This window comes from Mustela lutreola, chromosome 1, assembly GCF_030435805.1.
Source record: "Mustela lutreola isolate mMusLut2 chromosome 1, mMusLut2.pri, whole genome shotgun sequence".
Taxonomy (NCBI): domain Eukaryota; kingdom Metazoa; phylum Chordata; class Mammalia; order Carnivora; family Mustelidae; genus Mustela; species Mustela lutreola.
Genome location: NC_081290.1, coordinates 124,147,569 through 124,175,392, shown reverse-complemented (window position 1 = coordinate 124,175,392; position 27,824 = coordinate 124,147,569). Strand labels below are relative to the sequence as shown.

General features: G+C 42.4%; 1 protein-coding gene across 5 annotated transcripts in view; it reads right to left on the bottom strand.

Moving 5' to 3' along the window:
* TMEM131L (transmembrane 131 like) overlaps positions 1–27,824 on the bottom strand; it is a 159,430-nt gene that overhangs the window by 121,359 nt on the left and 10,247 nt on the right. The gene's annotated exons all lie outside the window — the stretch shown is intronic.

The following is a 27,824-nucleotide window of genomic DNA, read 5'->3' as shown; positions in this document are numbered from 1 at the left end:
TGGGATCAAGTCCCGCATGGGGCTCTCTGCTCAGCAGGGAGCCTGCTTCTCTCTCTCTCTCTCTCTCTCTCTGCCTGCCTCTCCATCTACTTGTGATCTCTGTCAAAAAAATAAAATCTTAAAAAAAAAAGATTTGCTTTTAGTCTCAGTTATATGACTCTTTCATAATATAACCTTACATTTTAGGGCACCTGGGTGGCTCAGTGGGTTAAGCCACTGCCTTCGGCTCAGGTCATGGTCCCAGAGTCCTGGGATCGAGCCCTGCATCAGGCTCTCTGCTCAGCAGGGAGCCCGCTTCCTCCTCTCTCTCTGCCTGCCTCTCTGCCTGCCTGTCATCTCTCTCTGTCAAATAAATAAATAAAATCTTTTGAAAAAAAAAGAAAAAAAACCCTTACATTTTATGACCCTTAAGCATTTTCAAAGCACTTTACAACCAGTGTCTTATTACATTCTTGCAATGAGGCTGGCAGGACAGACAGCCTTATTTTGCTTCTTGTAATGAAATACTCAGAAGTCAAATGACTTGCCCCAAACCACTTTACTAGTAACCTGCAGGACCCAGGTTCTCCAACCCCTGGTCCTGGCTCTGGCCACAAACTGAATTAAGGCATTGATTTCGTATATACGCAGTTTTTTTCTTACCTATTAATATTTCGGTGTATCCAAAAAGACAGCCTAACAGATTTTTCAAAGCTGTATCCTAGCAGTTGCATAATGTCTCAATTTGAAAAATGATAGTAACTCATAGAATTGATTTATTTTGTCTACATTTCAAATAGCTGCCCATTTGTGCCACCGAACCTTAATTCTTTCTTATTTAATTCAGTTAATTCCATCCTAGTTTATGTTTAAAAGCTAGGTTATGGGGCGCCTGGGTGGTTCAGTGGGTTGGGCCTCTGCCTTCAGCTCAGGTCATGGTCTCAGGGTCCTGGGATCGAGCCCTGCATTGGGCTCTTTGCTCGGTGAGGAGCCTGCTTCCCCCTCTTTCTCTGCCTGCCTCTCTGCCTACTTGTGATTGCTCTCTCTGTGTAAAATAAATAAATAAAATCTTTAAATACATACATACATACATAAAAATAAAAGCTATGTTATGCTCCAAGGACGGGAAGGAATAATAACCAGATCCCTGAAATGTGAAAATTCCCTTGCATTTTAAAAATGATTAATGGGAAAAAGTGAATTAAACAAGAAAAGTTACAGCAATGGAAAACATCACATGGACATTTGCTAAGTGTGAAGCCTTTTGAAAAGTTTCCTAAGTGAGAAAGCATTCTCCAAGTTAAGTGTGAGAAGCTGAAATTATGTCTTTGTTTTAATGTATAATTTATAGAGTTTAAGATTAACCTTTAGGCATCTGAGTTGTTCCAACTAAAAATAAATCTCAAGTATTTGGGTCAATAGAAATAAACATGGTCAGAAAGATTAGGGGGAAAAAAAATCATCCAGCAAGATGAGACTTCACAATAACTGGCTTTCTAGAAATTTCATATCTAGGAATAAGGTCACGGACCCCATAGCTATCCTCCAAACACAAGGGAATTATGTGAAAAATCTAAGATGTAGATTTCCCAGGAGTGACGGCAGAGTTAGCACTCTCAGGGCAGAGAGATCAAGTAACAAGCTATGAACACCAAATGCTGCTAACAGTCAAAGCAATCTGCAGGAACTGTCTCCTTACCAGAGGGGAATGTCTGACTCTTACCAGCCGCTCAAGATAGTCTTAGTGATTTCCAGTGTTTCCCTTATCTGCAGATCTTTTCAAAAGTAATGTTAAGCTTTTTCAGCAGGGTATGTTTAAAGGCACGTTAGCCATATAAAAAGCTTCTGTGGTTCAATGCCCAGTCTAACACATAATAATTCACAGGTCAACCAAAGTCTGCTTTTCTGGGTTAATGGACCTTTGTGTTAAATCCCAAAGAGCTGGAGCAAATCTTATATTCCAGAAGTTGAGGTCCTAATATATTGGTGAGTAAAGGCTTGTTGTGACAAAGGGAATGGCTAGCTGCCATCAACAGTTGTTTTCCCTTCCTCCTTTTTTAAAAAATTACTTTTATTAACATATATTATATTATTTGCCCAGGGGTATAGGTCTGTGAGTCGTCAGGCTTACACATTTCACAGCACTCACCATAGCACATACCTTCCCCAATGTCCATAACCCAACTACCCTCTCCCTACATTCTTAAACCGGGCACATGGTGGGAGAGTAGACTCCTTTCCCAGCCAACCCTGCACCAAAGAGGCCATCATGTTGACTAAGTTCTGGAAATGAAATGTGTATTAGAATTCTGGGGCTATTTCCAGGAAGTGACCTTAAAGGGAAGTTGAAGGCCAAATGCCACTGAAGCTCCTTTCTCTTTCCTGGAAGTGACAGGAACAGGATTATGCAGGTTGAGCAGTCATTTTGAAGTGGGAGACAGAAGGAGCCAAACCTTGACAACCATGGACCATCGAGCTTGACGACTTAATGAGCGGTCCAGAAGCAAACTCCTTTCCCATTCACTCCACTTCTACCTTGTTTATGCCACCAGGTTTTCTGTCTCGTGAAGCTGATCCTAATCCTAAGTGATACACTTCTTCACCTTCGTAGTAGTAGCAGGTATGGCCAGGAGAGGCGTTAACACCTGCACACACATTCTGAGAGTTCCTACCATGTGCCAGGAAACAAACTACATACATTATTTACTTTAATATTGGCAACAGCCTTGGGAGGTGGGAGTGCTAAGCCCCTATCCCCACTCAAGCACCTAGTTCCCACTGTAGTGTCTTCATTAGTGAACTGCACCCTGCCAAACCCTGCCCACTCTCCCCCCCCTAAAACCTTGGAGAAACTTCTCTTTATCCTGTCATGCTTAGTAGATCCCCTTATATTTCCCGTTGTAGGCTTTTCTCTAGGTCCTCCGTCAGTTATCATCTTCACCCATTTTTGATCTTCCAGAATTTTTTTCGACATTCCTTGTAACAACTAAGAGCTCCTCTCCCAAACATTTATTCATTATGAGCTTTTTCTACCTTTTAAATTCCTGTCCTGTCATATCAGATGAGGTCTTGGGAGAGAGGAGACTAAGTCATGTGGTTAGTCTGGAACTAATTTCACAATGAGAAATAAAAGAGCGTGTGTGTGTGTGTGTGTGTGTGTGTGTGTGTGCACACGCGCATGCGCGCACATGTGTGGCTTCCTTTGGTCACAACAGGCTAAGGTAGGTCCAAATCAACAAAATGGAATCCTAACAAGACCAAATGTAAATACTTGAAGACTTTTTTTTTTTTTAAGTCTGTGTTGAGAAAGAGAACCTAACAGGTTCCTGATAAAAAGAAGAAAAAGAAAAAGAGAAAAAGAAAGTCTTAAGAGGTTGTTTTGTTTTGGTTTTTGTTCTTGGTTTTGTCTGGCCAAAAAATCAACACAGACCCTGTAGGAAGAGACTGATACAAGTACTAATGAAATCTTAGTCCTCATTAAACAAGCAGAGTCGAGACCCAAAAAAGGAAGAAAAAAACAATTCTTTGCATATGGCACCCTTTTGATCACAACTGAATCATTTTATCCAGTATTGGCCAAACTTAAAATAAAAACAAGTTTAGATCAAAATAACAGTACTGGAAAAAAAGTGAGGAATGATTTAGCCTGAAGTATCAAAATAATAATTGGATATAATCAACCTAGAGATATTTGATAATGGTCTTCAAATCTGTGTGGAACTGCCATCTGTCTGATGGCAGAGCGAGTGGACTCGTTCTGTGTTGCTGCAGAGGGCAGGCTGGAATCAACTGCTGGAAGGCCTCTGATGGCAAACGTGAAATCATAGCCAAACATCAGCTTAACAAAGCGATACGCTCCAATATGGAAAGTGAGTTCCCAAAGTGGTGAACTCCCCGTCATATGAAGTATTCAAGCTGAAGTTGAATCATCAATCAAGTGCGAAGGGTGTCATCAAAGGACACCACTTCTTCACTGGCAGGGCTAGATGACTCCTGTCCAGACCGATGCACCAGAGAACGATATGCCACAGCCTGGCCTAACCCTGCTGTCTCTGTGGGAAAGTCACTACCCAGGACCAGGGCTCAGAAGATAAAACAATAAGTTCAGGTCTAACCCACCTCTCTAAATACTAAAGGAGGGAAAAAATGGGTTGTGTCTAGGATAAGCCAGGTAAAAATTTCAGAAAATGAGAGGAAACCCAAGTTCTCCATGTTAAGACTGCATTCAAAGCAAAAAAAACCAACCCAGTTCAGACTTACACACCACATACATGCTACCAATGCAGAATGAGCTATGCTGTGCAGTATGCTGAGCTTTCACTTAATTCCAGTAGGCATGAGAGGTTGGGAAAAGCTCAAAGTGGATATAACTGCAAAGTCTAGAACAGACTCTCTTGCATATGTTATATAAACTTCTAAATGGCAACTTCTCAATTTCCACCTTCTAACTAGTTTCCAAAGGGACTGAAACAGAAGAGGCCCAGCCTTGCCCAGAAGGGCCAAGTGAGAAGACCCTGGGGATCCAGAGGGCCAAGGAATCTCAACTCTTCATTGTTCACCCTTGGCATAAGTGCTAAGTGTATCTTGTGAAGAGAGAGTTTAAAAGAACTGCCTTCACCCTCTACCTCCCTATCCACCTCCAAAAATACAATCTACATATACACACTCTGTCTTGGTCTCTTTCTCATACATACACACACACACACACACTCACTCACACAGTGCAATTATCCATGTATGGAGTACTAAATAATGCACAGCCTCTAGCCTTCTAGAATCCTGCAAAAACATTTTTATGAACCGATTCACTAAAACACATGTTCCAGGATTTCAAATTAAACAGCGAGCCGGAAATGAGTGGGAGAGCAGGGAAGGCTGGCCTCGGCCCTCCTTGGCTCTGACTGTAATCTGCTTCTCTACCCAAAGTGGACTTTTAGGAAGAGTTCCCAGCAGGGGAGGGCCCCTCAGTCTCTTCATTCTCATTCGGAGCAGCAAAACCATATACAGGGCTGAAGGGAAGGGCCTCCTGCACAGGACTCCTCAAAACTCCTGGCTCCATCCACAGCCCACTTAGCAATGTCTGTGAGGAAAGCAAGATGCTCATTTTTCATCCTCCTACACCTTCTCCCACCCGCCTCCCCAAACTAACAAAGACTCAGGGAATAGCAGGCAGGCTGAAAGGGAACTGTGCCTTCAAACTGACAAAATGAAAAGAGAAGGCAACATAACGTTTTTCTTTTTTTAGCCAAAAACTTCAAAATGCTCAGACATAGGCCCCAGCTCGTGAAAGCTCTAAGGATGTCAGGAGAAGCTGAATCCAGGAGATGTGTGTCTGGGTGCTCACTGCATAGTCCTTTCAAGTTCTCTTTATTTTTGAAATGTTTCATAAGAAAAAGAATACACTTTTAAGTATTTCTGTTTCTCTAAAAACAGAGAAAACAGTAAAGAGTGGGAAAGAATACAGGTGCTCCTGGGTGGCTCAGTCTGTTAAGAATCTGCCTCCGGCTCAGGTCATGATCTCGGGGTCCTGGGATTGAATCCTGTATCAGGGGAAAGACTGCTTCTCCCTCTCTCTCTGCTCCTCCCTGTTCATATGCCCATGTTATCTCCCTGTCTCTCCTGGTCTCTTAAATAAATAAATAAATAAATAAATAAATAAATAAAATCTAACAACAACAATAACCAAAAAAAAGGTAGAAACAATGAAGTCCATGACAAGAAGAGCCAGTTTTTCTGGGGAGCACGTTTATTGTCCGTGCATGGTATGTGCCTGTCTTCTGTGGGTATGCGTGTGTTGTCTGAGTGTGGGCTGTGTGTGCTGTGCTTGCTATGTACATGTTGTGCATGAGGTTTGCATGGTTCGTTTGGTGGTTGTTCTGTGTGAGGTATTTGTGTCAACATGCTATAATTTCATATCTGTGTGTTCAGCACACAAGTAACTTTCTTTTCCAGAACAGGACAAAGCAGCTCCAACAGACCGGAAATTGAACTGTAATGTGGGAAATGCTTTACTTGAGACGAAGACTTTAAAAACATGTCTCTGAAAATATGAATAACAAAATGGGAGACCCAATTTAGTGAAATTAACTCTCTAGGTCGATGATTCCATGGAGCAAAAAGCTTTAAACTGGGTTAGAGTCACAGGTTTCTCTCAAAGACTTGACACAGGAGTAACAGGATGTTTTCAGCTTCAGGCAGCTGAGGCCTAACTCAGAAGAAGGTAAGTAAGGATTTCTCTCACATGACTCCCAGGACATGAAGTCCTAAACAGTTCAGGACAGGCAGGTCCAGCTGTGGAAATGTCCCACCTTGCCATCCCCTCGGCAGCATACTCTCACTGGTGCTGAGGTGAGGAAAACTTTCCCTCAGGTCCTCAAATAACACTGCCTTCAAAACTGTCATTCATAAACATCTAACCCTAAACTATTTGCTGGCAACATGGAGGGGACAATCATGACACTGTCATGGTAACACAAGACACACAACTATGCAAAAGGGGATGACTTAGACGGGAATACATCTCTGGGGCTGGGGGGAGGGTTAGTCCTCCCTGGCATGCATGGCCATTGCAGATGAGTAATAAGATTGGGGGTGGGGGGCGGGGTGGTTCTTGGAAGGTTACCGTCCCTTTGGCTCAGTGGGTCTCCCCATCCCCACTGTAATAGAGTGGCCTAAATAAAGTGTTCAGTAATTTAAGAATCTTGTGTTTCCTTTTTTGAAACTGTAGTTTAGACCAGTCTTCTGAACTAATGCCTGGACAAGTACTGGTTGATCCTTTTTAAAGAACTTCTATCCATTAAATCTATAGCCTAATCTACTTTGATACCCTGACTCTGCATGGGCTTCTCTTCCACCAACCACCTCTCCGGTTCTTAGGGACACCCCTTGCAGTGAGGCTGGCTTGGCATTCTAGGAATTCATCTTCAGACTTCTTTTCCGGCTTGGGCTGACATCTACTCCCTAAGCACCAGTCCAGACACCCTCATTTAACATGCTGAGATGCTTTCCTACGTGTTTGCCAAGGAGCTACTTCTCCTCTCCGAGGACCCCCTCACACCTCCCCAGGATTGAGCAACTAATGCGTAAACACCTGGCAGAGCTCCACCCCCCACACTCCCAGCACCCTGGCTCAGAGCTGGGTCTAGACTTTCTCGCCAGAATCTGCCCACAGCTGTCAGCCCTGTCACAGCCCCTCCCACAGCTCTACCTCCACCCTCCTCAATACCCTGGATTCCCTTCCCCACCCCACAGTCACTCCTCATGTCCAAGAAGACAACTTCCCACTCTGCAGGTCACACTACCTGAAGCAAGGGCATCCCATGTGTAAACACCACCTTGGCAGAAGGGGCTCTCCCTGGCTCCCAGCATTCAGAGTATCAAGGATTACAAGTCATTATTTATCGGTTTCCTCTTTTTAATGTGAATTTCCCTAATTCAAGGCATCTTTTTTTTTTTTTTTTAAAGTAATGTACCTTATGGCAGAATAAGCAAAAATAAAAATAATCTTTTACTCCCAAACAAAAACACTGACCATTCATTGCCCAGGGCGTTCTCGAAGACTGCGCGTGTGCCCTGTGGCATATCGGTCATTCTGAGTTCTGAACTACGTCCCTGGGAACCATTATCAGGACAAGACAAAGCAGTATGTGGGGAACTCTATCACAGAACCTGGCCCAGGCTCGGTCAACATTAGTACCTTTGTCACCCTTGCTTCGGGTAGTGTCACCTGAAGAGTGGGAAGTAGTCTTCTCGGACAAGAGTGACTATGGGTCTGGAGAAGGGAACCCTAGGAAGGGCTAGCAGACGTTCTGGAGGCTGGAGATGGAACTGTCGGAGGGGCCATGACAAGATTTCATTACAAGATTTTTTTTTATTGAGATAAAACTGACAAATAGCATCAGTTTCGGGTGTACCATATAACGATTCAATATTTGTACACGCAGCAAAATGATCACCCCAGTAATCTGTCCATATTTTTCTGTCAAAAATTCAGTGTCATGAACATCTTTCTCCAATACTTTATTATAACGTTATCTACATGGATGCCCTCGGTATAAATTGTTTCTACTTCTTTCCCAACATAAAGTAGGCTGATTATATAAATATGGGAAAATAAGTTTTTTATATATAGGGGAAAAATATTTTTATATGTTTTTTATAAATAGGGGAAAATATGTTTTTCCTCATGTAAATATACATTTACATATTTGTAAACACATCCTACTGTCTCCTCAAGAAACTCTTGAAAGCATAATATCTTTTTTTTTTTTTTTAAGATTTTATTTATTTATTTGACACAGAGAGAGTGATCACAAGTAGGCAGAGAGGCAGGCAGAGAGGGAGAGGGGAAGCAGGCTCCCCGCTGAGCAGAGAGCCCGATGCGGGGCTCGATCCCAGGACCCTGAGATCATGACCTGAGCTGAAGGCAGAGGCTTTAACCCACTGAGCCACCCAGGCACCCCGAAAGCATAATATCTTTAAAGTACACACACACTAGATGCTGCCAATGTATATGTAACCCCTTTAAAGAACCCTCACAACCTTGTGAGATGGGTGCTCAGTTTTACAGATAAGAGAACAGAGGCTCAAGATCACGCAGCTGGGAAGCTAGCTACTACAGAGATGGGGTCACACCCTGAGCCCAGGGGCCTTCCCCACGCTAGTTCCAGCTTTTCAAATGCAACAATTCCTGAAAAGAGCAGTCTCTCCTGGAAGCCAGCAAAGGGTGTGGGCCAGAGCCATGCACTGATGTTCCAGCATACCCGCTGCCCACCAGGTGAGGGCCATCTCAGTCCCACCCCCAGCTGTGTAGGGCAGCTCTGTGCCCCATCTGTCCTAAATGCCTTATGTATTTTTATTTAACTCTTAAATAAAGTTAAATTATTATTATTTTTTAAAGATTTTATTTATTTATTTGACAGACAGATCACAAGTAGGCAGAGAGGCAGTCAGAGAGAGAGGAGGAAGCAGGCTCCCCACTGAGCTGAGAGCCCATGCGGGGCTTGATCCCAGGACCCGGAGATCATGACCCGAGCTGAAGGCAGAGGCTTTAACCCACTGAGCCACCCAGGCACCCCAGTTAAATTATTTTTAACTCTGCCACCAGGTACTACTAAGAATATCCACATTTTAAAGAAGGGAAACTAAGGCACAGGGCATGTTGGCAACTTGCCAAAGGCAGCCAGCTGAGAAGCAGAATGTCCAATTCAGATCAAGGTGGTCTGGCCCCAAGCACATCATTTCGCACACCATTTGAGTGACTTCCTACCTTGAGGTTGGAAAAAATACCCGACCTCAGGTAAATATTACCATATCCGCCTGTGTCTCAGCATAGTATTTCACAGCTCTGCCCACGTGAACACTTCAGGTTCCTGACCTTGGCTCATTTCTTCAGCTTCCTGTGAAGTAAGGGTAGGGGGAAGACAGGGACCCCAGTCCAGCCATCTCCTCCTTACCTCTGCCTGCTGCTCATCTCCCATCTACCACTCTCCCACTCACCTATTCTCATCCCATTTTCTCTTTGGCGCTTTTCCACCTTGCCCCCAGCCCTCACCCAACATTATAGGTATAAAGCCCCCAAAAAGACAAGTAAAAAGAACTAAACTATAAACTTTGCTCATAAACATACATTAGTTCATGTGCCACCAAAATCATGTGTTCTTTCTCTTCAAACTATACATTCCTTGAGACTAGAGCCTGTGTTTTTAAGCTACTAGTTAACCAATATGCTTCTGGGGGCTTTCTAGTAACCATGCAATTCCAGTTTCCTATTATGAGCATATTGCCTTTTAATCAGTAATTACAGCATAACATTCATTTTCCCCAGTCTAATTTGGCAAGCTTGAGATATTTTATGCATAACCTTGAGACTCAGACAATGATTTAAACAAAATTTTGTGCATATTATTATTTAATATAAATTCAAAATGGTCATTGAAGATCTCTCCAATTGAAGCATCATTAATTTGGAAAATGTAATGATTTGGACAGGGGTGAGTAAAAAATTCAAATTTTCAACAAGGTCCCTCTCTTTTTAATCCAGGGTGAACTCAAAAGAAAAATATTTTAGTCCTAGGCTTTTAACTATTAAGAATTAACTACAATCAAACCAGCATGTTAATTACAGGTCACCATCATCATGGATGTTTTGATCAGCCCCCTTGAGCTAACTTAAATACTTATATGAAAAAAATCTTCTTTTTTAGGGGCACCAGGGTGGCTCAGTAGGTTAAGTGTCCAACTCTTGATTTCAGCTCAGGTGGTGATCTCAGGGTTGTGAGATCCAGCCCCATGTCAGGGCTCCATGCTCATCTGGGAGTTTGGAGTCTGGTTGAGGATTCTCTCTCTCCCTCCCTGCCCCCACATCCTGCCTGGCTGGCACCTGCACTATCCCTCACATAAAAAAAATCTCTAAAAAAAAAAAAAAAAAAGAAAATGTTCTTTTTTAGGTCAAAGTTTCCATAACTCCATTCTGCCTTTTCCCCAGCTTACAAGAATTAACATTTCAGTATATGTAATTAGATGATACTATTCTATCTTGCTTTTCTTTCTACTCATCTCAGAATAGAGGGAAACTAAAGGAAGAAATGAGAGTAAGTGAGAATTTTCTAATCACTTCAACTAACATCACACCCATGAGTGTGAGAAATTCAAAGTCTGGTGGCTTGATCCCTGGACTCCAGTCTCAGCCCCAGCACCTCTCATTTGTGGTGAGAACTGAAACCTTGAGAGGCATGAGTCTCAAAAGTCAGAGTAAAATTGAAATAAGGCTATTTTCTCTTGAGAGGTTCCTACGAATGAGCTAGTACTTACTAAAAAAAAAACAAACAAACAAACAAACAAACAGAAATGTTAAATGTTAATAAATGTTTCTACACCCAGAATCTTGGTTTCATTACCCCCCTCTTCCAGATGAGATACAATCTACAAGCTTAGAGCAAATGAGAACACATGGCCATGTGCTTTAAACTATAAAGTGTAGTATGTTAGTCTGCATAGAAAACCCAGTATGTGAAAGCATACTTAGTTTTAATAATTAACATTTTAATTTAATTTCTAAATGAACTGTTTAGGCTCCAAAAGAAACACATGCTTAGTATAATAAAACTGGAGCAGGCAGAATTAAGTTCAGGACTGGCCCATATGGTGCTTTTGTACAAATGTGGGTAAGACACCTTCTCTGGGAGGATGTCACCCCAAGGGCAGCAGGCCAGTCTGACAACCCATGTTCAGTGGCATAAAGCAAAATGCTCAAGTCAGCCTGTCCCTCCTAGCATCCCTCCCTGAAGGACAGAACAGACTTAACTTTCCAGGGCTTCAACGTCTATGAAAATTTTAGGATTCCGATTTCCATAAAAATTAAAAGCTAGCTATTTCTCATTTATTTGCCATAATAAGTATGCTAAAGTCTCTTAATCAGGTTTCTACTTTATGGTAGAAATACCATCTATTGAGTTCTGCCAAATATATCTAAAACTAGCCATTACAAGAAAAAATACTCCAAAAGTTATACTGGTATAGAAAATTAATATTATAATAGCTTAAACAATTTTTTGGTATTAAAAGTCTTTACTCAGAAGACCAAAAGAAATCTTTAAAAAAAAAAAAAAAGGTACTGAACTGATTGGGTTAGAGGGAAAAAAAAAGGTGAGATTTGGGGGCACCTGACTGGCCCACTTGGTAAAGCACATGACTCTTGATTTGGAGTTGTGAGTTTGAGCCCCATAGTGAGTGTAGATATCACTTAAAGAAACTTTTTTTTTTTTTTAAGATTTTATTTATTTATTTGACAGAGATCACAAGTAGTCAGAGAGGCAGGCAGAGAGAGAGGAGGAAACAGGCTCCCTGATGAGCAGAGAGCCCGATGCGGGGCTTGATCCCAGGACCCGAGATCATGACCTGAGCCGAAGGCAGAGGCTTTAACCCACTGAACCACCCACGTGCCCCTACTTAAAGAAACTTTTAAAAAAGCATTACTTTTATTTGAAAGATTTTTATTATTTATTTATTTATTCATTCATTCATTCATGAGATAAAGTGAGGCATAGGGAGAAATGGCCTCCCCACAGATCAAGGAGCCCAATGCAGGGCTCCATCCCAAGACCCTGGGATCATGATCTGATAACTCATGGGATCATGACCTGACCTCACTCAACGGACTGAGCCACACAGGCACCCCCAAAAAAAATTATATTAAGAAAACAAATACACAAACCATACAGATTGGAATAAAATGACTAATGGAAAAAATATTTATAAAGTTGTCCCTAAACAGATTTAGAGGAGTAAAAGTGATTTTTACCAATCACCTGAATGATTACAGAGGACAGAATAATGACATGGACCACTGAGAAAATAACACAAAACACTGGTGACTTAATTTCATAAGATTAACACAATAATCACCATCTATCTGATCAAAATCCCTAACGAAGGGTGTAAACAAAAAGCGCCCGCAATCCAGACTCTCCTTTTCTTAACCAGTTTCCTGATGCACTTACTTCCTACCTACTCCCCCTTCTCTTTTATTAGTCACTATCACAGGTGCTCAGGTCTCCTGGAGCATCTCTCTCCTTCTCCACTTTTCCCTTTTATCCCCAATTCAAACGCAGGAATAAAAAGACATTGTAAAGAATGCATGTTCAAGTGACAGACCTTGAACTCAGCAAGAAACTGATGTGTGTTACTTGGTATCTGTGTGCCCATAACCTCTAGTCTACGTGCCACGGATACACTACGGAACTCATGAGGATCATACCCACGTAACATCTCTGAACTGGGGTTTGGTTTTGCTATGCTTGTTTTGTTTGCTTTTAGCCTCATTTCTTTTTTTAAACTAGAATTTTGGTTTCCAACAAAGAGAAGTGTAACTTTAAGGGACCCTTACTGAATCCACGGTAACTTTAAGAAATGTGGGCAATTGGGGATAACCTTCCTCCCTTAATTATGGTCTAAATGTGGTGAGTAAATTAAACCCTTTCCCAACTACCTTAGCATACTTTCAAATTAAAATGAAGCCGGCACTGAAAACCCAGGTTAAATGGATTAAAAGATTAAGGCATGGGGAGCCAGAGCTTTCTCCCTTTCTCCCAGTGCCACCACAAACCACCCCAGCCCTCTAATGATGGGAGGAGTCACTGTGAAGGTGCCCAATTACCCATGAATTACACCAACCCTAACCAATTTCAAGATCACAGATCAGACTTTCCCAAAACACAAATCTGCTAATTAAGTTACATGAAAGCCAAACTCACAGGCAATTTGGATGTGCCATTCATCCACCTGAAAGTGAATGACAGAAGTGTCTAAGTTCACGATGACACAGCTACTCCTCAGGGTTACACTGAGACACCCAGCCGCCTGCCATTAAAATACATGGAAGCAGAAAGAGACTCATCTTCAGGCACGGGCTTCCAGGAAACAGCAAAAGGATTCCCCCACCAAACCCTTAAAAGGCTCCGGGGAATCTTCTTAGGCTTGTGAAGCAACCCGCAGGCACTCCTCTGTGCTGAGCTGAAACCGATGAGGAAACAGGTTGCAGGCAAGGCCACACACAGACGCAGCACAGCGTGCACAGCCTGCCAGGGGTCTCAGAAACCACACGTTTCTGGATTCTCATCAAAGGAGTACAGCTTGATTTCAAGGCTTTGCCCGTGAAGCGTCGGTACATACTGAAATGCTCATCAATCTTCCCACTTACTCCCCACAAGGCAAAAAAAAAAAAAAAAAAAAAAAAAAAAAATCCATTAGAGAAGATACTTGTTCCTGACACTCATGACTGCGTAAATAGCATACAGAATTCCCCTGGATAGGCTCTTGCAGATGTGCAAAACAAATGACTCAGAAATATAAAGTCCACTGGACCAAAAGGCCAGGTTCAATGAGCTGGGTCAGAAAACACATGGGGCCTGCCGCTGCCCCTGGAGCTCTGGCAATCTCAAGCCCCCACGGTCCGGAAGGGCAGCTCCAGGAAACCAAAAGTCACCGCCAATCAATTAGAGCACCAGCCCAACACCAGTTATTTCTCAGGAACCCCAGACTTGAGGAACAGCAGAAAAAGGAGCTGAGGAGACCCTTACACGGGCCCACAAATGAGTGTGTGTTACAAGTGGACAACCCCACCGTACTTCAGAACGTGACCTTATTTGAAAATAGGGCCTTGCAGACATAATTTGTTAAGATCAGGCCACTGCGGAGAAGAGGGAGCCCCTCCTTTAAGACAACTGCTGTCCCTCTAAACAGATGGCCACGAGAGGACATGGAGAGACACGGGAAGGATGTTGTGTGAAGACAAAGGCAGAGACCAGAATGATGTATGTAAGCAGCAAGACAAGGAACACCGAAGCCTACCAGTAAACCAGCAGAAGCAGAGGCAAGGAAAATTCCCCTACAGGTTTCAGAGGGAACGCAGCCCTGCCAACACCTTACTTTCACACTCCTGGCCTCCAGAGCTGGGAGAGAACAAGCCTCTGCTGTTTTAAGCCACCCAGTTTGTGGTACTTTGTTATGGCAGCCCCAGGAAAAGGAATACACTGCACCTGAACTTGGGTTTCCTTCTCTTGCCTTCCTCCATCTGCGCCTCAGCCGGCAAATCCTCCCATGGCAACATGAAAGGGCTGCAGGGAAACCCCAGTCTGTGGTTTGGTTGGGGAATCTCTCTTAAAGGACAAGCGACGCTATCCTAGGCCCTCGTCCAGACTTCATTCCTTCCCTTCAGCTCCCACCATGTCCCTGGGGCACCACCCTGCTCCTGTCCAAGTGTCTGTGACCAGCGGTGGGGAAGTTCCCTTCCCTGTAGGCGGTACCGGTTCTGCTTCCTCCCACTCCCATTTCTCACAGAATTCTCAGCACAATTCTTTCAGTTTTTACTTAAATAATATCCTTCCTCATGCCCCAACATCCCCCCTACAGGCTCACACACTCTCAGTCTCACACACACAGCCACGTGCCCAGAGGGAGCAGGGCCAGGAGGCAGATCTGAGTACACTCACCAGCCTGTACTGTGAGTGGCCACTCCCATCCAATAACTGAGACTTTTTGTTACAGGGCCAAGGTTTTCTGCCAGACTCATTTCCCTTATAATGAATGAATTATCCCTGAGAAAATTCCTTCGTTCTCTCCTGAGAGCTGACCTGCAATGGCCTCGCCCACCTGTTTACTAGGTGTGCCAGAGCATGGCAGACCTCGATGAGTGGAACCCCACCTTCTAGCCCCATACCCATGATAGAGCTCTTTTAGAAAAATTGGATCAACTGGCTGAAACTTGATACCATCTGAAAAGAATATGTATTCTAGGTTTGCTCAAATACTGGGCCAGTAACAGTAAGCCAGGCTGGAAAGGTAAGAAAAAAAAAAAAGTAACCTCTGTCTCCAAACTCCCACCCCACTGTTTTACCAACAAGACCGTTTCTGCTGTTCATTATTTAATCTTGAGCCAAAGTGGATTTTGGAATGTTCTTCCTCAGATGCCTTACACTGGACCAAGGATTCCCAAACTAGAGCACACAGTGTTATCATCTGGAGGGCTTGTTAAAACAGATCACAGGCCCCTCCCCTGGAGCTTCTGATTCAGTAGGCCCCAGGGTAGGCTCTGGGAACTGGTCTAACAGGTTCCCAAGGCTGAGCCGATTCTTTTGGTCCAGAACTCCTCTTTGAGAAACACTGCCCGAGACCTGTCACTCCTCCCTGACAACAAACCCCAGGCTGGAGCCAGCAGGCACCTCCAGCAGCCTTCCCACCATCCACCCCCTTTTCCCACACAGGGACAGCCTCAGCAGGGTCAGTAAGCACCACTCCCTGGCGACTGTGTAAACCCTGCGGACCAGGGTGAGTAGTTCAAGGCATAGTTCAAGGTGAGCATGGACCATTTTTTGACCTGTGAGATGGAAGGGGAGGTCGCTGAGGGGCGCTCCTGAGAAAGAGGCACAGGATGAAGGTTCTTTGAACCTGCCTTTGGTGATTCCAGGGGAGGACTTGAGGCTATGAGGCTTGAGCCTCAGCAACCTTGAAGGGAGCCGGGCAGCACCGTGAGCTAGCCACAGAACAGGGAGTTGGAAGAACCCGGCTGCCCAGTGCTGACGCTCACCTGCTTAGTAAACCAGTCTAGACCCACCCAGCCTCCAGGCTTCTTGTTAGGTGACAAAACACTTTCTTCATTGTTTGAGCTGGTTGAGTCAGGGTTTTCTTCTACTTGAAGCCAAAAATATCTAATCACAAAGCAATGCAAACAGGATAACATGCCCATCCAGAGGGCTAAAGAGGTTTCCGCACACATTACAGTGGTATGTGTTCCACAGAGTAATTCTAAAATTCCAGGTTTATATTTTCCAATGATTTCAAAAACCATGCCGCTGAATGTCAGGGGATAAGCAGCACTTAGAACAGGACAGAAAATGGTGGGGCACCTCAATGGCCCCAACAGGTAAGCCTCCAGCTCTCGAATTCGCCGGAGGTCATGATCTCAGCGTCATGGGATCCCAAGCCCAGCTTAGGGCTCCAAGCTCAGTAGGGTGTCTGCTTGAGATTCTCCCTCTCCCCCTCCCCCTGCTTCTGTGCGTTGTGTGCATGTGCAGATGCAAATCTCTCTCTTAATAATTCTTTAAAAAAGAAGAATAGAAAATGAAAGAAACTCTCTAACACACAGTAAAGTGTTATTGTACTCGAGTCTCAGTTCTGGGTCTCCCTTATAAGAGGCAGACTCATTTTTCTCAGAGGTTTGCTAGGAACCATATAATACCAGGGAATTCAGTTACTTTAAAAAAAAAAATTCAGGTGCTTCCACATATCAATCCTAGGTTTGGTCTCCTTATACAGAGAGCAGACTAATTGGGAAAGTCATGTTCCAACCTGTATCAATTTTTTTTTTTTTTAAGGTTGTATTTATTATTTATTTGGGAGAGCACACAAGGGAGGGCGAGGGTAGGGAAGGGGCAGAGGGAGAGGGACAAGCAGGTCTCCCCCCACCAAGGGGGAATGGGCAGAGGGAGCTGAAAACAGAGGCTTAACTGACTGAACCACCTAGGCACCCCTATATCACTTTAGATGAAGAAAAACAAGTATTTCTTGAGAGAGGACACCTCAGATTATGTGCTTTTCTGCCACTTTGTAGCTCTGTAATCTTAAACTGATTTGCTTTTTTCAATCTGTTTCTTTTTCTATAAAATGGGAATTCCTAGTTAACTAAGGACAATTCATGTAAAAATATTTTGTGAACTACCAAGTATAATACAAGGGCAACCACTTAAATCCAGGTTTTAAGGATTAACTGGATTAGTGAGACTTGGTTTTGAGCAAGATAGATCAGTCTTGATCCCAGAGGAATTACCTCACCAAAGCTTCATGCTACATACATCTGCCGTAACTGTTCATTGGAACGATGGATTGTTATTCAAACTGGACTTCACCTGTTACCAGTAATTTAGTAGCAGCTAAAGGAACCAACAGCCAGAAGGTAGTACAACCCAAAAAGTTAACGATGTACAAGGCGTTACATCAACATGAATTATTTACTATGTACATCTGCACAATGTTCAACATGAGAGCCACACACAACGTTTGGTTTTTACTGAAGCTGTGCTCCGGGAACTACCTTCAAATGCAGCAGTGGCTTTCTCTGAACATTTCACAGGTGGCAAATCATCTTTCCTAAGGAAAAATTTAGTTTTGGGGTGGGGGGGTGAAGTTTTTCTGAAGTTTAAAAGAATTACTGAAGTATAGTTGACATATGCTATATTAGTTTCAGGCATACAACATAGTGACTCCACCATTCTATATGTTACTCAGTGCTCACCACAATAAGTATAGTCCCCTCTGTCACCACACAACAGGATGACAATATTACTGACCATATTCCCTATGCTATACTTTTCATCTCTGTGACTTATTTTATAACTAGAAGTTTTTACCTCTGAATCCCATTCACCTCTTCTACCCATCCCCCACCCGCTCCTCTCTAGCAACCACCCGTTTTTGTTCTCTGTAATGAAGAGTATGGTTTTCTCCTTATTCATTTGTTTTGTGTTTTAGAGTCCACATATTAGAGAACTCATATGGTATTCATCTTTCTCTATCTGAATTATTTCACTTAGGATAATACCTTTTAGGTCCTGCCATGTTGTCACATATGGGAAGATTTCATTCTTTTTTATGGCTGAATAATCTTCCATTTTATGGATATGGATATAAAACCTCCTTTTTATTCATTCATCTCTCAGTGGAACACTTCCATATCCCGGCTATTGAAATAACACTGCAACAAACATAGAGGTGGATATATCTTTTCAAACGAGTGTTTTCATTTTCTTGGGTAAATATCCAGTACCGGAATTACTGGATCATATGGTATTTCTAATTTTAATTTTTTTGAGGAGCCTTCATATTCTTTTCCACAGTAACTGTACCAGCTTGCATTCCCATATTCCCATGAACAGTACACAACGGTTCCTTTTTGTCCACATCCCCACCAACATTGGTTGTTGCTTGTGTTTTTGATTTTAGCCATTCTGACAAGTGTGAGGTGGATCTTATTGTGGTTTTGATTTTTATTTCCCTGGTAAGTTGTATAGAGCATCTTTCATGTATCTGTTGACCATCTGGATGTCTTCTCTGGAGAAATGTCTGTTCGTGTCTTCTGCCCGTTTCTGAGTGAATTATTCATTTTGGGGGGTGTTGAGTTGTGTAAGTTCAGTATATATTTTGGATACTAATCCTTAATCAGATACGTCATTTGCAAATATCTCCTCCCATTCCACAGGTTGCTTTTTGTTTTGGTCATGGTTTCCTTTGCTGTGCAGAAGCTTTTTAGTTTGGTGTTGTCCCCACAGTTTATTAATAGGTAATGTTTAGGTTTAGCCCAAGAGCCATATGCCATCCAGAGCTATGTCTTCTGATTGAAATATCTGAACAAACTGGGTAAAAACAACAGGAATTGGCCGTGAGGGAAGAAACATATATGGCACTAAAACCTTGTTTCTCCAACTGGGATATGTATGTGTGTAGCACAGAAAATTATCCCATGAGGTAAATACAGCAATCTTCCCGAAACATACATTTTACTAAAAGATTTTTGAAGGGGGAAAAAAAAAGCGATCAGAGAGTAATTTTAAAATGACTTAAAATTCTCAATAAATTAAAAAAATATATTTTTTTAATTTCAAAGAATTTTCACATTCATAGCAGACTTTTTAAAACTACATCCCCACTACTTGGGAGAAAACATTGGGAAAGGCCACAATAAACAAGACTTTCCCCGTATCATTCATAAATGAGTTTGCAAAGCAATTCAAAAACAATGGTTCCAGAAGCATCTTTACTGAGCACACCATCTGTGAAATACTGTCTAAATTATTATAGTTAATTATTTGTGAAGTGGCAACATTCTTTTGTTACACCTACTAGAGTGGGGGTGGGAATCACTATTACTCCAGAGTCTTATTTCGTATGTGGAAGACTGCAACAACAAAACAATCTGATGACAATTCATTTAAAACTAGAGTAACGAGCTCCCGGGAGACCCTCTTATTTTAATACTTATGTTCCTAGACAGAGAATACTGCCTTGGGAAATTCTATTTCTCCTTTGAACCTTGAAATCCCAAGCTCTGTCACCCTCTTAAGCAATATGAAGTTTGGTGTCCCAGCACATCCAGAATGCCTCCACAGCATTGATGGATACTGCTGTCAGTATATTGGGATCCATCTGAAAAGTACTTTTATTTCTCATCAGCGCATCGTGATGAGTAAAGAGCAACCAAAGCACAATTCTCCCAACATCAAAGAAACCTAAGACAACCACAGTGTCAGCTCATCTCTAACTATACAGCTGTAAGTTTTCTTGAAAATGGAGGTTGGGTTTAAAATGGCAAAACATCCAAGTCTCTCTTTCACTCACAGTGGTACCTTCGCTCTGATCTGAAAGAAGCTCCTTAGAAATCTTTTATGTACTTTTTAATACCCATGTTGTCATTTCCATGGACAAGTCTTCCTGGGCTGTTGAATCTGCCTAGCTCTTACTTCAGGATGCACACCCACTGAACAGACTTCAGAAGACACCTGACTGTGAAGTATTTGTGACAAGGAGCTGAGACAGTTGTGAAGCAAGCTAAGAGTCAGACTTTGAGTGTTGGATTAAGACACTCCGCCTAAAGGCAATTCCTAGTCTAAAGTAATGAACATCAAGTTTCTGGCACAAGTTACACCATGTTTAGGGACGTTTCTGGCACAAGTTATGCCACATTTAGGGACCATACCCAAGCTCTTGAGATTTCGATTCTACTTTATGGTTTCAGGATCATGAACATTAATGAAATGTTTTGCTTAGTTTTAATCTAGAATAACCCTTTAAAATATACCTGGAATTATTAAAATTGGTTCAAATATCTTTTTCTTTCTTTTTTTTTTTTTAAAGATTTTATTTATTTATTTGACAGAGAGAAATCACAAGTGGGCAGAGAGGCAGAGAGAGAGAGAGAGGAGGAAGCAGGCTCCCTGCTGAGCAGAGAGCCCGATGCAGGACTCGATCCCAGGACCCCGAGATCATGACCTGAGCCGAAGGCAGCGGCTTAACCCACTGAGCCACCCAGGCGCCCCCAAATATCTTTTTCAATATAAAGATATAAATTAGCACAAGCTTAATCACTCCAAAGTCTGTAGAAAAATAAATCTAGAAGTAATAATTTTAATAAAATCAGAATTAGGATACTGATCCTACTATACTATTTTTTCTAATTAATTCTAATTGAGGTCTAAACAATTATATAAATAAGTCTCAAAAAGCTTTGCTGAAAATTTCAAAACCTAAAAACAAATTAAAAAAAACCTAAAAAATGTATTTTGTGACTTGAAAACAATTTTAATATATACCAAGAACCCTGTTGAAAAGTTTAAATTCTAAGAATATCTATATTAGCAGCTCTCTTATAATCAATAAAAATTTACTTTAGACTGTGAGGGTCATGCAGCCCATGACTGAATGCATTCATTCTGCATCCTTCCCAGGGCCCACATAACTCTATAGAAAGTACCACGGGGCACGCACCAATAGAGCTAATAACCCATTTTCTTTAAAAACATACCAACTGCAATGACCTAATTTAAAAACCACAACCTCTAATATTAATACCACTGCTTTGATTCTGATGGCAAATATGGTTTGTGGGCTTGGATACAAAGAACGTGTGAAATGATGTAAGTTATCAATTTAAAAGACTTAAATTTGGGGCGCCTGGGTGGCTCAGTGGGTTAAGCGGCTGCCTTCGGTTCAGGTCATGATCTCAGGGTCCTGGGATCGAGTCCCGCATTGGGCTCTCTGCTCAGCAGGGAGCCTGCTTCCCTCCCTCTCTGTCTACTTGTGATCTCTGTCTGTCAAATAAATAAATAAAATCTTAAAAAAAAAAAAAAAAGACTTAAATTTGTATCAGGAGCTTGCCTCCCTTCATTCAGCAGTTCTTCACCTAGATGTTAAGTACTAGGTTGGGTGCAAAGGAATTAGTGGATCGAGACTCAGGACAATGCCAAGACAGGTGATTTTAAACAAAGATAGACCCTGTGTTACAAGTGCCGGTACTATATGGAGTTGGTCAGGTAAGGGGCTTAGCCAGAGAAGAGAAGAGAAGAGAAGAGAAGAGAGGAGAGCAGGAGTCCATGTGAAAGAGGGGAGGGAGAAGCAGGGGCAGGAAGGCTGAAGAAGTGAGCATGGCCGAGATCACAGAAGGCCTTCTATGCTATGTTCCAACGTCTACACTTGGTCACAAAGGGCAAGGTTGTGTGTAGAAGTAAGGACAGGAAAGGAAGTATCACTGAGATACATTACTCAGGTGGGAAGGTGGAGAACAGGTTTGGGTAGCTATAAAATAGAGGTAGCAGACCATGTGGAGATCCAGCCACCACCTGGTCATACACTAGGGTGGGGAGTGGGAAGGAGTCAAGGGGCATCCTGGTATCTGGCTTACACAAATGAATGTACAGTGCACAATGGGGGGGAGGGCTGAGAAGGAACTGAGCCTGAGAGCTCAGTTAAGTTAGCAGCACCTGAAAGCTAAAAGGAGCTCTCTGTGGGCAGCCGGACAGGTAAGACCCCCTGGCTAGAAGGTACAATCCAAGTTCAAGTTCTTTCTATTTAGGTAAAGCCCCAAGAGAACAGGTGAGATCACCTCGGAGAAAACGACAGATGGGAAGAGAAGAATGTCCACAGTGGAACCCTGGGGAGGCATGCTCAGCTTAAAAAGCTAGGATCCTGTCAACAGGTAAGGAACTGGGGGGTTATACTGAAAAAACAGCTTTCAACTTCTAAAGGAGAACAAAGAAAAGTGAAAAGCAGTTCCATTCCCTGTGGGGGCTCTGAAATCCCCTTCGCTGCCAAAAGGAAGTTTCCCTAGCAATTAAGTCATTTTTGTCTGCAATTATATCTTTCAGTATATTGCTGAAAGGTTAACAAGACTTTCTTCATGTCCTGACTCTTAGGCTCAGCCTTTAACTGATGTCAAAACGGATTCAGAAGAACACAGTTTGCTGCTGTTAACTGATCATATAAAATCACATCAAAAAAATACAACACGGGGTGCCTGGGTGGCTCAGTGGGTTAAGCCACTGCCTTCGGCTCAGGTCATGATCTCGGGGTCCTGGGATCGAGCCCCGCATCGGGCTCTCTGTTCGGCAGGGAGCCTGCTTCCCTCTCTCTCTCTGCCTGCCTCTCCATCTACTTGTGATCTCTCTCTATCAAATAAATAAATAAAATCTTTAAAAAAAAAAATACAACACAATGACAAGTCCCACACTGTACTTGACCAGTCAGTATTTACGACTTTCATATCACCATTTTAAATGTGGATACACTATACTGTTCGCCTCACCACTGCTCACACTGTTCACATTCTAATGTACGCCAGCAAGGCTTATGGGAGCTATGTACAGAGAGCCAGACGAGCTTCCCAGAGAGCATTCGATTCCCGCAAGAGCTGAAGTCCGCTCTCACTGGCTCTCATTGCTGAATCCCAAATGCAATCTCTCACTTTCAGCGAAGGAACAGATTACTGCTGGTATTTGAGAACACCCAGGAGAAAAACGTGGATTCAGAGGCAAGAGGGGAGAAAGTCTTTCAGATATTGCTTTCCTGGCTTTCAACCAAATGCAATTACATAGCATTCACTCAAGTTAATACAAACAAAATCTTCACTGAGGCCAATTTCCCTGAAAGCTTTCCCTAAGTGTGTTTGAGATCATAAGGTGGCAACTCCAGAACCGTTCACCCCAAGAGTAATGGTGGTCTGCTTTGGGCCCCACCCTGGGCAGGCTGCCGACTGAGACACAGAGCCCTCTTCAGATTCAGATTCTCACCAGGGATAGATGTCAGTGCCACCTACACTTTTCTTGGGACATCTTGAAACTCTCTTTTATGGCCACAGCTATATGGAGTTGCAGTGTGGTCCTCTAGATGGTGCCTCTCGAGACGAGGCATTTGTGGTGCAGAATTCCCAAGCATTGCCTCTACTGACTTAGAGTCTTATTTATCAATAGAGAGTTAGTATGTGGGGTAATAATTAAAACCAAAAATCACAAAAATGTTTAAAACCATGTGTAAAGAGGCAGTAATAACTTCACAATAAGATTTAGGCAGGACATTAAGCTAGCAAGGCAAATCTAATATCAGATTATAATCCAAAGCGTAAAATAAGTAAAATAAGTATGTCCATACTGATATAAATAAATGACTGAATGAATAAATGAGGGAAGAACTCCAAATAATTTCTGTAGGTGGAGTTTAACTCCATTCAATGACTTGCCTCCAAAGAGTGTAGCATGAGAAGAGATGAAAAAGCCAGGTGATTAAGGTTAATATCAAAGCGATAAGCCATGTTGACAGGAGAAATCCTTGATATGTGATGACAATTCCCTTTATAGGTGTGGTCTTCCTCCCCAAACCACATACCCCCAATCTAACCAGGAGAAAGAACATCAGGCAACCCCAAAGAGAGGGGCATTTTACAAAAGACCTGAGGCGGTACTCCTCAAAACAGGCAAGGTTTCAAAAACAAGGAAAATATTACAAACTGTCACAACCAAGAAGTCTTAAGGAGACAGGACAACTAAAAGTAATGCGGCATCCTGGATGGGATCCTGGACAAAAAAATGACATCAGGGAAAAATAAGTGAAGTTCAAATAGTGCGGAGTTTAGTTGATGGTAACGCACCAGTGTTGACTTCTTAGTTCTAACAAATGTGCCACCGTAATGGAAGATGTTAGCAGTTGGGTAAAGTGCATGAGGGCTCTATGAGAACTCTCTGTACCATCTTCACAGCCTCTCTGTAAAACTAAATACATTCTAAAACAGAAGTTCTACTTTAACTACAGCAAGACATTATATGAGCTTTGGAGGTATTAAAATTTTCATTTAAAAAATTTCTCAACAGTGCAGTAAAGGTAAATGAATACTAAGTACTTAGGTGATTCATTTACCTATCACAGGACATTACACTTACAGTGAGAATTCCTGGAAAGAGCTCCAGAACCTACATCTTCAGGAAACAGACACAAAGAAAATTCTCTAAGAGTACCATCCACCCCTGTCGTGATCTAGTCTTTACACATGAGGAACAAATCCAAAGGTGGGAGGGCGGGAGGGAAAAAAAGCCAGAAGAAACAAAGAGGAAGAGGTTTGGAAGCCAAGTTAAAAGGAAAGCAACTAGCGATAATGTAAGAGCAAAATACTACAAAATAGTTAATATTGAGAGATTGAAACATATAAATCAGGGCTGATCAAAATGGGATTCATGATTAAGAAATTTTAAAATCATTCCTGTAGAGGTAACCAGCATTTCTTTTTACATGAAATAAAATTAATTCGAAAAAGTCTGTGGATGGATGGTAGTGAGTGGATGCACAGCTGTGTGGATCAGCTCGATGCCACAGACCTGACGTTTAAAAATGGTTTAAATGGGACCTGTTATATATATTTCATCACAATAAAAAAATGAAATAGAAAAGAGTATGACAGGGGCGCCTGGGTGGCTCAGTGGGTTAAAGCCTCTGCTTTCAACTCAGGTATGATCTCAGGGTCCTGGGATTGAGCCCCGCATCAGCCTCTCTGCTCAGAAGGGAGCCTATTTCCCCCACCCCTCCATGCTTGCCTCTCTACCTACTTGTGATCTCTGTCAAATAAATAAATAAAATCTTAAAAAAAAAAAAGAAAAAAGAGTATGACTCAGGTAGTACAGGTACTCAGTTCATACATCCAGATATATGTGTATGGGTAGCTAGGTGCACATGATGTAAAATATATCCCTTACCGTGAGTCACTGTCAGAAAGTTTGAAAGCCACTGTGTTGAGTAACTGCCATTCTCCCACCCCACACACCTTCCCCAGCACTCTGACACTAGGTAAAAAGACCCACGGGGATAACATCTACTGATACCTTCAAGTCTGACAGAAAACAGAGGAAAGTAACCAGTTGTGACTGATGAGAAAGAAGAGCACAGCAATCTACAGAAGAGAACAAAAGCTAAGGCGCACACCGGGCTGCCTACAGGCTGGATACGCCCACCCCTGGAGGCTGCCCAGAGCTTCCTAGCTTGGGGCTCACAGTACCACTTCCTCAGGAACGTGTCAAATCAAGTTTGACATTCCTATGAGGCAACCAAAGTTCCTGATTCCCTCCCCTACTTCCTTTCCCATCTCAGTTTTCATCCCCTCCAGATGCTCAAGCCAAATTCTAGAAGACCTCTGTGACTACTTCTCTTCCCCTCCTGCTCTACCACTGATTCAGCAACTGATGAATCTGTTCCACCCCCAAAATCCATCTCAGAACTTCCCAACTCCCACCAGCCTCGTCTGAACCACCACCAGCAATCCTCACCTCTCCTTGCTCCCTCCCCTACACTCAAACAGAAAACAATGGCAAACTCTCAATTCTGCCTCATATATTTATCCCACATTTAAAATTTTATATTATGAATTTAAATGGCTGCATAGAATGTCATTTCTGCCATATTATAAATAACAGTTTTCTAAATAAAACTCACCATCACTTTTAAAAATATATGCAATGGATGGGGTGCCTGGGTGGCTCAGTGGATTGAGCCTCTGCCTTCAGCTCAGGTCATGATCTCAGAATCCTGGGATGGAGTCCCGCATCAGGCTCTCTGCTCAGCTGGGAGCCTGCTTCCCCCTCTCTCTCTGCCTGCCTCTCTGCCTACTTATGATCTCTCTCTCTGTCAAATAAATAAATAAAATATTTTAAAAATATATATATGCAATGGAATCTGAACAATACTCAATGAAATCTACCATCATTCTTTTTTTTTTTTTTTTTAAGTAATCTCTATACCCAGCATGGGGCTCCAAATTATGACCCCAAGATCAAGAGTCACCTGCTGTATCAACTGGGCCAGCCAGTTGTCCTATCATCGTCCATATTTTTAAACACACCAATAGGCATTCTTGTATGGCTGGATATTCCCTCCAAGGATTTTTTTTTTTAAATATTTTATTTATTTATTTGTCAGAGACATAGCGAGTGAATGAGCAAGCACAAGCAGGGGAGACGGCAGGCTCCCCACTAAGTAGGGAGCCCAATGCGGGACTCCAACCCAGAACCTGGGATCATGACCTGAACTGAAGGCAGACACTTAACCAACTGAGACACCCAGGAGCCCCTCCCTCCAAAAATTTTAACCTAACATGTACATCATTATGTTGAAAGGCTTCTGAAACAAAACTATGTGTTTCACCTGAAATGTTGGGCTTTTAAAAATATTTCCTGTGCTGGGGCACCTGGGTGGCTCAGTGGATTAAAGCCTCTGCCTTCAGCTCAGGTCATGATTCCAGAGTCCTGAGATGGAGCCCCACATCGGGCTCTCTGCTCAGCAGGAAGTCTGCTTCCCTTCCTCTCTCTGCCTGCCTCTCTGCCTGCTTGTGATTTCTGTCTGTCAAATAAATAAAAATAAAGTCTTAAGAAAAAAAATTTCCTGTGACTTACTGGGTTTAAGTGTTAAATATTTTTTTTCTTCTGAGTTACCAGTATAATTTTCGTTAGTAAACAACCAATCAAACCAACAAATTTGTAAGTCTTGACAGGTGATTAGACATAAGGAAACAAATTTACTGAAAATGCATTCCTTAAAGAAATGGATGAAAGTGTCTTACCTCCATCCTTGATTCATGTGACTATTATTTTTCTTGTCTACTTTTTTTTAAATGTAAGCCCTGAAAAAGCTTGTTCACATAAATGGGTGTGAATGGAAGGAGAATTGTTACAGCACTGTCCTTATAGTCTCTAAACTCCCTGTTTACCCAAAAAGCAGAGTGATCTATCATTAAAAAATAACTGCTGATGATCTATCAATTGCTGATTTGATTGTGCCCTTCAATTTTGTGGTCAGGTTTGAAAACCACCAGCGTTAGAAAAGAATTTGTCATCCAGTCAGAGTTAATCGCTTCTCCTAACCAATGCCAGTATTTCAAATCATGCCTCTGTTTGCCCAATATGGAGCACATATAAGATGGGGGCTAGGGAAGAAGTCTGTCTTTCTCCTATGAAGTGGAAAAGAGATTATAAAAGAGGAGGTAGAAAAGGATAGCTTGGAACCTCAGACAGATCAGCTTTAGAAGACTATATGGATAATGAGATCTAGAAGCTGACTCTCCGAAAGAAATCCCTGTGCCCAGTCTCCGTGTACCTCCAAGCGACCAGACATCCCAGTATGACAAGTGACGGAGACTGCTCCACCACCGAAGTTTTTTTGTTTGTTTGTTTGTTTGTTTGTTTGTTTTTTTGTACTTATCTGTTTGAGAGAGAGAGAGAGAGACAGAGAGTGAGCATGAGCAGGGGGCAGCGGCAAACGGAGAGGGACCC